The 11,993-nt window shown below is 42.6% G+C and overlaps 1 non-coding gene across 1 annotated transcript; it reads left to right on the top strand.

Moving 5' to 3' along the window:
* The first annotated feature begins 6,423 nt into the window (after window positions 1-6,423).
* Window positions 6,424-6,530, top strand: LOC112089084. Its single transcript, XR_002900866.1, has one exon. It is a non-coding gene; the product is annotated as a small nucleolar RNA R71 (small nucleolar RNA).
* The last annotated feature ends 5,463 nt before the right edge of the window (window positions 6,531-11,993 follow it).

Genomic DNA, 11,993 nt, shown 5'->3' on the forward strand with positions numbered 1-11,993 from the left:
GCTCTGTCCCTACTTGACCCATCCATGGGCCAGCTTTGCATCTTGCTTTGTAGAACCCCAAATGCACTTTTTGTAGAACATCAAAGACCTTGCTAATTGAGAGGCAAGGCAAAGTGGGTATTCATACCCTTCATAGGGTTCCCCATCTTCATGAGTTGGCATCAGCGGTTTCAGCCCCACACCAAGAAGCATCAAATCTCCTTTGTGAACTCTTCCAACATCAATCTTGAAGTAGAAACTGTGAGAGAATCTTCTGTACATATCTCAGAACTGGATTCCTTATCCAAGAGGACTTAGCTGTTTCAGCTGTGTACTTCCCAGAAGCAATTGATCTCCATAGAAGTTGGACCTCATCTTTTCTGAGATTTACCTAGTTAGAGAGAAGTTCATTTCTAGGTGCTGAAAACCCAAAAATCTCATTCAATTCTCTGAATGACACTGAATACTCCTTCCCTTTCACAGTAAACTCCACATGTCCAAGCCCATCTCCTTGAATAATTCTTGAATCCCTTGGGTAGTAAATGAAAGCTTCAAAGGAAGCCAAGAATTCTTGAGACTACTGTTCATAAGCGATATCTCTCATCTCCAAAAGTGACTCAACACCCATGTTCCCAAGCAAAGTCTTGACATCTTCATAGATGCCAATCTTCTTCAGAAAGTCCAAATCAGGGAATCTCCCTTGCTGGATCTCTATCTGTTGAAACTTAGCCAGATAATCAAGTGTTTCTGGTTCAGTTTTCTTGAACTTCTTTGATCCCTCTTCAATGGTGCATTGGGAACCACCAGCTCAGCTGCTTGAGTCACTTTCAGTCTGTTCACTCTCAGATACCACAGCCAACTGTTTCCCCTTCTTCTTGGAACCAGAAGCAACCACCAAAGCTTTTCCTTCAGGCCTTGTCCTTTTTGGCGCTGGATCACACTTTCCTTGCTTTGTGGTATTCTTTGCTCTTTGACCATTTTCTCTTGGCTATGAAGATCCTGAGACCAAACCATTGCCCTTTGATGCAGTGCCCTTCTTCTTGGTCAGAGAGTTGGTTCTTTCAGTCATCTGCCAAGAGATTCTCAAAAAACATTGTTAGTACAAGAATAAGCCTCACAAAATTCTCCAAAATTTTGAAAAACATTTGTTGCAAGAATCGATTTCAATAGCACATGAACAAGTTTCTCAAGCCAAGAATCAATCCAATAAGTTCATAGCAATGCAAAAACAAGAGTGCAAAGCAGGGACTCAGCAAGAAACCAATTCATCTCTTTTTTTTTTTATAAAAAAAAATCAATTTGTTTTCATGAATTACTTACAACAATTTTCAGAATTCAAGAACAAGGAATTACCAACAAATCTCTGTTGTCCAAGACTATCTAGCACCCTATCATTTATAAAAATAATCCCAAGGTCTAAAACAACCTATCAAAATCGATTCCACACTTTGAAGCTCATAAATCACCATTGAAGAACATGGAAAAAGGTCAATTGATCTATTTTGACCAGTCAAGGCTTTGACCCGTCCTTTTCTCGTTGACCGACCTCCTTTCTCTCCTTTGTGCGACCGGGAACCGTCGGGATCAAGCCGCATGACCGTCTCGGTGCAGCACCGGAAATATTTTTGTGCTACCTGGGATCTTCTGCGCCTTCCCCGCATGACCAAGTCGCAGTAAAAGTCCTTCAGCTCGGTTTTATCTCTTCTCCATGCTGCTACCTGGAACCCATTGCGACCAGCTAGCACGACCAAGTCGGAGTGATTTGCGAACATATGTGCGACTTGGTCTTGCTTGTTCCTAGGTCGCATGAATAAGGCGCAGGGTTTTGGACATAGACACTTTAGCCTTTCTTCTCCTTTGCTGCGACCTGGAACCCTTTCTTCCCAGCTAGCACGACCAAGTCGGAGTATATTGCGAACATATGTGCGGCTTGGCTTCTTTGTTCCCAGGTAGCACAACCATCTCGCAGATCTTATGACTTAAACTCCTCGGCCTCTCTTCCAATGCTGCGGCCTAGTCCTCTTGCTTCCCAGCCAGCACGCCTAAGCCGGAGTAAATTGCGAACATGTGTGCGGTTTGGTTCCTTTGTTCCCAAGTAGCACGACCATCCCGCAGGTTTTTTGACTTAGACACTTTGGACGTTCTTCTCATCCTGCGACCTGATCTCCTTTCTTCCCAGGTAGCATGACCAACTCGGAGTAATTTGCGAGTCTTCATGCGGCCTGGACTCTTTTTTTCTAACCCGCAGCACCAGCTAGCACGGTTTGGGACTTAGCACCCTTGGCTTTTCTTCTTTTGTATGCGGCCTTGCTCTCTTTCACCAGGCAGCACGCCCAGGCCGGTGTAAATTACGAGTCCTGCTGCGGCCTGGGCTCTTCTTGATCCAAATCGCACACCTAGGTAGCACTGAGGCGTTCTTCAAGTTTTTCAGGCCTTAAACACTTCTCTCAGCCCTCTCACATGCTCCATTCCATTCATCACTGAGCTATGTCCTCCAAAAATCACCTAGAACCTGAGACCAACTCACAAAACCCATCAAAAAGTTCTAAAACATAAAAGAAAAGAGAAGAAATCAAAAGAACTATGTACAAGGATAAGCTTGGGGTGTCTCCCAAGAGCACTTTGTTTAAAGTCTCTAAGTTTGACTTTGGAAACCTGTTTAACAGGCTGGTGGTGGATCAAGAAGGGGAACTGATGTAGCTTCTTTCTTCCTTTGTGAAACCAAATAGTGCTTGATCCTTTGGCTATTTACCACAAACTCTTGACCATTCTTTCCTTCCAAGACAACAGCTCCATATGGCCTGACTTCAAGAACCTTAAAGGGACCAGACCATCTAGACTTAAGTTTTCCTGGAAACAACTTAAGCCTAGAGTTGAACAGCAACACTAGATCTCCTTCCTTGAACTCCCTTTTCAAAATGTTTTGATCATGCAAAGCTTTGGTCTTCTCCTTATAGATCTTTGAGTTCTCAAAAGCCTCAAGCCTAATCTCCGCAAGTTCATGGAGTTGCATGACCCTTTTCTCTTGAGCTGTCTTGATATCAAAGTTCAGCAACTTCACAGCCCACATAGCCTTGTACTCCAACTCAACAGGAAGGTGGCAGCTCTTCCCATATAGCAGACTGAAAGGTGATGTCCCAATTGGAGTTTTAAAGGCAGTCCTATAAGCCCACAATGTATCATCTAGCCTTTTGCTCCAATTTTTTCTGCTTGAGTTAACAGTCCTCTCAAGAATGGCCTTGATCTGTCTATTAGATACCTCAACCTGGCCACTAGTTTGGGGATGATATGGAGTAGCTACCTTGTGTTTCACTCCATGCTTTCTCAGCAAACCCTCCAAAGTCTTGTTCAAAAAATGAGATCCTCCATCAGAGATAACAACCCTTGGAACTCCAAATCTTGGGAAGATAATGCTCTTGAACAGCTTCACTACAACCTTGGAATCATTGGTAGGGGAAGCAATGGCCTCAACCCATTTGGACACATAGTCCACAGCAACAAGTATATACTGATTCCCATAGGATGAAATGAAGGGCCCCATAAAGTTAAACCCCCAGCAATCAAAGATCTCAACTTCTAGAATGGGGTTTTGAGGCATCTCACTCCTCTTTGATATGTTCCCATGCCTCTGACAGGCATCACATGCAGAAACCACTAACTGAGCATCCTTGAACATTGTGGGCCACCAAAACCCACTCTGAAGAACCTTGGCCACAGTCTTGAATGCTCCCATGTGACCTCCAAAAGCTGAACCATGACACCCTTGCAACACAGGTTGCATCTCCTCCTCAGCCAGACACCTCCTATACAGCTGATCTTTATTCAGGACATAGAGGTAAGGCTCATCCCAATGGTATCTTTGAACTTCTCTGAAGAACTTCTTCCTGTGGTAAGCATCTAATTCAGGTGGTTCCACTCCACAAGCAAGATAGTTCACAATGTCTGCAAACCAAGGCATCCTCCTTTCTTGAATGCTGTCCACTTCTTCAAACTCCAAATAAGAATGGAGCACCATCAGTGATTCCTCAGGAAGACTGTCATTAAGAGGCACTTCAGAGTCAATTCTCAGCCTAGAGAGATGGTCTGCAGCTACATTCTCTATACCCTTTTTATCTTGTACTTCCATATCAAACTCTTGAAGTAGAAGAACCCATCTCAATAGTCTTGGTTTAGCATCCTTCTTGGTCATCAGATACCTGAGGGCTGCATGATCAGTATATACAATGACTTTTGATCCCACCAGGTAACTTCTGAATTTATCAAAGGCAAAGACTATTGCCAACATTTCCTTCTTGGTAGTAGCATACTTCTCTTGTGCAGAGTCAAGTGTTCTACTAGCATAGTAGATGACATGAAGCTTCTTATCTTTCTTCTGGCCAAGTACCGCTCCAACTGCAAAATCAGATGCATCTGTCATAACCTCAAAAGGAAGGGACCAATCTGGTGCCTGGACTATTGGTGCACTGACTAATGCATCCTTTGATAGCCAAGACCTCAGAGTCACTTTGTTCCAGTTCCAAAAACCTTGTCTCAGGACCCAGCTCTCTTGCATTGTCCAAATACAGCTTATACCCTTCACTGCTTCAGCTAAGAGCCCATTGTCTCTTTGTTCTTGAGTTAGAGCAGCTTGAAGAGGATCCTCAGTGTTCAGCTCCTCAAGCAACTCATCAGCCAACTGATCCATTGTCTCCACATAGAAACATTGACCTTCAATGGTGGGTTTCTTCATCATCTCATTCACATCAAACTTGAGCTTTTCAGACCCAAGTTGAAGCTCTATTATCCCACCTCTCACATCAATAATAGCTCCTGCAGTTGCTAAGAATGGCCTGCCCAAGATAAGAGGATCTACTGGTTCCTCATCCATTTCCAGCACAACAAAATCTGTTGGAACCTCAAAACCACCTATCTTAACAGGTAGATCTTCCAACATACCAACAGGCAATCTAACTGATCTATCTGCAAGGATAAGAGATATCCTTGCAGGTTTGAAGACTCTAAATCCCAGCTTCTCTGCTATGGAGAATGGCATCAAGCTGACTGATGCTCCTAGATCACAAAGACATCCAGAGAATAGAAGAGGTCCAATGGCACAAGGGAGTGTGAAACTCCCTGGATCAGTTAACTTCCTTGGAATGGACTTTTTCTGAATGATAGCACTGCATTCATGACTTAATACCACCATGCCTTGAAGCTCTTTTGTCTTGTTCAGAATGGCATCCTTCAAGAACTTTCCCATCTTTGGCATCATTAAAAATACATCAATGAGAGGCATAGTGAGTGGTGTTTCATTGAGTGCCTTCTCAAATACAGCTCTTGCCTTGTCCACTAGTTGCTTCTTAAATCTCCCTGGAAATGGGAGCTTGGGTTGGTATGGAGGTGGTGGCACATATTTCTTTTCTGGTTCTGGTTCCTTTGCTACTTCTTTACCCATTTCTGTCCTTTTTTTCTCAGCAACTTTATCATCTTTTAAAGCTGCCTCCCCCTCAGTTTGATCATTGTCCTCAATGATCACATTGTTGTTCTCAATACCAGGTAACTTCTTTCCACTCCTCAGTGTAATGGCCTTGGCATATTCCTTGGGGTTGGGTTCTGGTTTTCCAGGTAGGTGACCTTGGTTCCTTGAGCTTGAGGCCTGGTTCTGCTTCAGTTCCTTGATTTCCTACTGCATGGCTGCATTCTAGCTTGCAAAGATCTGTTGACCCTGAAGTAGTTGTTGCAGAATACCAACCATATCTGTACCCATCTATGGCTGCTGTTGAACCGTTGGTGGCTGAAACTGTTGTTGAACAGGCGCTTGCTGTTGAAACTGTGGTGGACCAAACCCTGGTGGTGCTTTTTTCTGTTGTGAACTGAAACTAGGACCTTGAAATGGTTGCTGTTGCTGACCAAAACTCTGATTCTGACCAAACTGATTCTTGGGTTGGAATGACCCTTGAAAGTTGTTCTTGGGAATAAAGTTCTGTGGAGCTTGAGAGTTGGGATAGACCTGGTCTTGTGGGTTAGCTACATTGGTGTTCCTGTAAGAAAGGTTTGGATTGGCATTACCATACTGATATCTCTGGAACCTCTGATTCCCAATGTAGTTAAGCTCCTCTTGGGTGAGACCCTCTTCACTTATGTTCTCAAAGATTTGAGATGGTTCCTCATACTCTCCAACAAAATGCATTGGCTTGTGAGTTACCAACTTCAACTTGTCTAATTCATTTCTCAGCTCCTTAACTTCCCTAGTGAGCCTCTGTTCTGAGCTTGAACCTTCAGACCTATTTGATCTGTCATAATCTTCACCATAGGTATCATTGCTCAATGCTAAATTCTCCACTAGCTCTAAAGCAGCATGTATCTCTTTACCCAGAAAGTTCTCATTGGAAGCAGTATCCAACTGGTTTCTAATCTTGGGAAGAGCTCCTCTATAAAGTGTGCTGAGAAGAGAAGCCTCACTAAACACCATGGTGTGGGCATTGGTTTGTGTAGCTCCTGAATCTCTCATATGCTTCACCAAAACTCTCATTGCTGTGCTGAGTGAAGCTAGAGATTTGGTTCCTCAGTTTTGTAGTTCTTGAGGTTGAGAAGAACTTAGATAAGAAGGCTTGCTTGCATTGCTCCCAGATTTGAATCGAGCCTCTTGGAAGATTCTTCTCCCACTGATGAGCTTTGTCACCAAGACTGAATGGGAATAGTCTTAGCTTAAAGCTGTCCTCAGAAACTCCATTTATCTTTGTCAGATCACACACCTTATCAAACTGGTCCAAGTGTTCCAAGGGATCTTCCATTGCTAACCCATGGAACTTTGAGTTCTGGACCATATTCAGCAATGATGCCTTCACTTCAAAGTTGTTGTTTTGCACAGGTGGTGCCTGAATACCAGCTCCATACTGATGAGCATTGGCCCTGTCATTCTTTCCAACATAGACTTGGGGTTGCTCATATCTTCTTTGTTGGTGTTGGAAGGGCTGGGGTTGGTGGTGCACTTGTTGTCTTTGCTGAACATTGGCTTGATGCCTCTGTTGATGAGCTTGAGCTTGTCCCTGGTGGACATAAGATTGTTGGTGATGCACCTGTCCCTGATGAACATTACCCTGATTCAGCCCTTCACCAACTCCATTACCAGCTCCATTACCTTGAGCCTGTTGCTCATGAACTGGTTGTTCTATGTCTACCACGTGATCTCCTTGTTCTGCCATCTCAGTCTTATCAATTTGTCTACCACGTCTGTCCCTTATCCTCCTTGGTACCAGAAGATTGATATTGTCGTTGAGAGGGAAAGGTGGACCACAACTTCTTGATCTAGACCTAGTGTTCATACACCTGAAATCACAAACAGAACTTGAGAGTAATCAGTTAAATCAAGAAAGTAAGCACTTGATCTCAATAACAGATCAGAGCTTCATGCTCAACAAACCACAATTTGGCAACGGCGCCAATTGATAACTAAGAGTTTTCAAGGCTCTTTGTAGAGGTTATCAATCCCCTGTCTTGTAGTACAAGGGGTTTATCAATCCAAGAATGTGGTGATAGACACTAAGCTATGCAATCAGGTTCTTAATTCAAGCAAACAAGAGTGGTTTTGATTATCTAAAGACAACTACAAACTTAAACAGGATTAAAGACTAATGACAATGACAAATGATATGAATATGATATGATGGAGGCATGAGATTCTAGACATGATAGTTGGTTAGGGTGCTTTAGTGTTAAACTAGAAATGCTAATGACAATGATGAGACATGATTCAAATGATTAAGAACTCTAATCTAGGTTAATCCTCTCATGAAGATATTAACCCCTATACTAATCCATTTTTAAACCAAATTCCCATTTGTGAAATATGAATCAATATGCATTAATAAACAGTTCTTAATGATCATTCAAGCAAATAACAATACATCATCATGCAGAAAATGCATAAACCTCTAATACAGCTCTTTTAGGAATTTCATCAAACACTTTTGGTGCATGAAATTCCCAGAATCTGGATCTCAAGTGATATGCAAGGATCTAGCATAGAGAACAGCTGTTTAGAGAGATGAATCAATGAATCTAGCCCTAAGCACTCCTAATCTAACACTTTAGCACCCTAACCTACACATCTAGAACCTCATTAAGGTGATACTCACTAATCATACTAATCTCTCCTAAACCTTTGCAAGTAGAGAAGATTGGCATGATTAATGATGAGAAATAGAGATGGAGATGATAGATTCAAAAGAAAACAGCTTTAAACACCAAGATCTCTTAAAACTCTCTTGATTAAACACTCAAATATAGATATTTCTCTTCTTAATCCAGTCTTTCACAAAAGAGGCAAGAGACAAAGGGAATAAAACTTAGTTTTCTCAGAAAAAACCCTAAAAGGTATTTATATCTCTCTAAAAACAAACCGGGTCAGCCCGGAACAAACCGGGTCCTGACCCGGCTTTAATGGATAAATTGGGAATCCTGCGGGTTGGTCCAGTTTCTCCCAGGTAGCATGACTAAGTGGCAGTAGATGAAGAACCTGTCTTGTGAGACTTAAATAGTCTTGTCTTAGCCGCACGCCCAAGTAGGAGTGTTTTGCGAGTGTTTCTGCGGCTTGATCTTCTTCTTCTTCAACTTGCAGGACCAAGGCGGTTTCTGGGGAATGTGCATATGTGCGGGTTGGTTTCCATTGCACATAGGTCGCAGGCTCAAGTCAGAGTGATTTGCGAGTGATCGTGCGACTTAGTTCCAGGCGCGGCTAACTCGCATGCCTAAGTCGCACGATTGTGGACTTAGCATTTCTCTTACTCGGGAGCCTCAGACCTCATCCAGTGATAGATTACCCGCATTTCTCAACTCGCAGCATCAGCTTTCAGGCATTCATCTTTAGGCCTGCGGGTTAACCAAGTCGCAAGACCATCTCGCAGCATTCAGAGCAGCTTGGACCACTTCGCATTCCGGAGAGTGTAACTTCTACGATACTTGTCCGAATTGCGTGATTCCGGTTGCAGATAACAGTTGACTCATTTATCTCCAACTTTGGTGAAGGAAGTTTTGGTGCTTGGGAAGTGGAAGGCTTCCTGGAGGGTGCATCTTTGCAGTGCATTTACACGAACAGAGAGAGACGTCTATACATGTGTCCATTTCGGAGACTGTATCACTGTATCTTCCTGCTCATAGCTCCGAATTGAATGATCTGGGATGTTCTGGAAAGAGGACTCAAATGTCTCTAATTCTCATGAAGGCTCCGGAAACTGAATCGGGCTGGAAGTGCACCGTCCTTCGCATTCTTCAGAGCTTATCGGCTTGGTCCAAAACAGCAGCGAGACATGGGTTTCTTCCGACGAGCTTAACTCTCTGCACACGCGTCCGAATTCCATGATTCCACTTGCTATGGAACCGTGATCCAATCCTCTTCAACTTTAATGAAGCACCCGCCAACTGAATCGGACCGGAAGGTTCCCCCGGACAGGCGATTTCGGAAACATGTCTGCACCCGGAGATTTTGGCCGATACAATCCCCTCCCGGTACGCGTTTTGGCCGATAAGGTCTACCCGCGGTACATTAAAATGGCCGGTAAAAACCTTCCTGGTGCGCGAGAATGGCCGATAACCTCCAAAAACACAAGTTCACCATTTTTCAAGCCTTGATCACCATTCCACCTCCTGGATTCATCTTTTCAGCTCCAAATACACCTGATAAACACTCAAAACATGCAAAGACTCATTGGGACCTAATGCATCTCCTAAGTTCTAAAACAAATCCTAAGGACCTAAAATGCATGGAATAAAACATGATTTGGAATGAATTATGCAACCTAAATGATGCAAATTATGAACATATCAACTCCCCCACACTTGTCCTTTGATTGTCCTCAAGCAAACAAGAACAAATGAGAGAGAGAGGTTGAATGCATGGGAGTTCACATTTCCTTTTTGAGAGAAGTGATCACAATGAGAATTCAAGTTCATGCTCAATTATGCAATGCAAAGCCATACTCAGATATATAACAACTCAGCAAGGAATCTCCACAAGTTCTTCTCTCTCTCAACTCTTTCACATTCATTAAGTTTTTTACCAAGTGGATCAAATGATGCATTGTTTAAACAAACATAGTTTGGCTAGGGTGAGGTTATGAGACTAAAATGATCTCATCGATGCCTGAGTGGATTCAATGCAGCAAAAGGATCTCTCTATGAATGACCAAACTTTGGCAGAATGCTAAAGGTAAAAGGCAACCTATGCATACAAGGGCAAAGACTCATCCCACCCCACACTCTACTCAAAGTTTCCTCACTTGCTTACTTTTCACACTCATTCTTCTCTCACTAGGGGATTCTCTTTTCTTTTTCATACACAAGTCTTGGAGTTCAAACTTTCCATAGCTCTTTTTTTCACTTTCTTCTGTAACCTCTAACCTCTTTTTTTTCTTTCTTTTTAAAACATTTGAGCTCTTTGGCTTCTTTTCTTTTCACTTAGAGTCTAGACTCTTTCTTTTCAAAACACTAGAGCTCACTTTCTTTGACTCAAAACTCCAAGACTGATTTCTTTTCTTTTTCTATCCCCTAGTTCTCACCATTCTCCTTTTATTTCCACTCATCTCTCCTTTTTCCACTCACCAATATGTATTCCCCCACACTTAGTTCTCGCCAAATCTCTCAGCTCCTTGATGATGGAACTTAGCACTCAATGAGACTTGCCCTTGTCGCCCTAAACCTAACACTTTCTGCTAAGTTTGGTCCAAGGTGGCCTCTCAAACACACACAAACAATTGGCTTGAAAGAAGGATGGGTTCAGGGTGAGGAAAACTGATCTATTATGCAGATTCAGCTATTTGAGCTAAGGAAGAGGATGGTAAAAACAGGATTCCAGCTCAAATATGTATATTGGTATCCACAAGCTTATTCAAACAATGCACCAAATGATAATTTCAAGTCAAGTTCAGGGTTTTCACTTATTAGAGTTGAGTTCAATTCAAACTTGCTTCTCAGATTCAAATCGTTTCAGACTTTGCAAGCACAGAAAAAGATTCACAAGCATATTCAGTTCAAGTTCTCAAAGTGATGTACTCTCTAGAAAACCTATCATTACTCCCTGCAAGATGCAACCTACATGCATATGCAATCTAGACTCAATCCTAAAAATGAGAATGCAACTACATGATCATTTTTTGTGAAAATTTTTCAGATTTTTCCATTTTTGTTTTTGTTTTTTATATGCACTTAGATGAGACTACATGAATATGCAACTAGAATGTGACTCAAGACTCAAAGTGTAAAATAAGAAAAGAGAAAACATGATTAGTAAAAGATGAAACTCCTCCCCCACACTTAAATAACACAGTCCCTTGTGTTATAAAAGCATGAGAAAGGAGGTAAAAACAAAGCAAACAAGTAAAATGCAAAAAGAGAAAGAAAATCTACATGCTATTTACAAGGTTTTGAGTGTTACCTAAGAGCTGTGGAAGTCAGACCCCAATGAGTAAGAGGGGTTTGAAGTGTGGCCGGATGGTGTCTCCCAAGAATGATGGCTTGCCTCATCAGACCCGTCATCAAGATCCACCCAAGTGGTTCCATATGTGACCAGGGCTGTGCAGTTCATGGAACTCTCTCCAACTTCCTCTCTGTTCCTTGGTGAAACCGGTGCTGGAGACCCACCTTTGCAAGGGTTTTCAAGCTTCTTGATCCTCTTCTTCATCTCCTTGATGCACTTGGCCATCTTGTGGATGGTTTTGTCTTGATACTTGCACCATTGTTGGAGAATACCAATCTTTTGTTGAGCTCTAAACCCTGGAGTGCCTGGCTCCTCCCAGTTGTAATCATCAAAGTGATATCTGTTTCCACCAAAACGTTTTTGAGGTGGAGGCAGATCAGCATCTTGAGCACCAGCAGCACTTGTGGTAGCATCTTCAGCGGTTGCTTTCTTTCCCTTGGAGGCTTCTTCTCTGCAAGCTTGCTTGTATGTGAGGATTGGTGGATCAGTTTGGACATTGTACAGCTCTTCCTTCAGCAAGAAGAAGTGAATGTTCCTTTTAAGGTAGACAGCGGCAGGGCGG

The sequence above is a fragment of the Eutrema salsugineum genome, unplaced genomic scaffold, assembly GCF_000478725.1.
Source record: "Eutrema salsugineum unplaced genomic scaffold, Eutsalg1_0 scaffold_120, whole genome shotgun sequence".
NCBI classification, from domain to species: domain Eukaryota; kingdom Viridiplantae; phylum Streptophyta; class Magnoliopsida; order Brassicales; family Brassicaceae; genus Eutrema; species Eutrema salsugineum.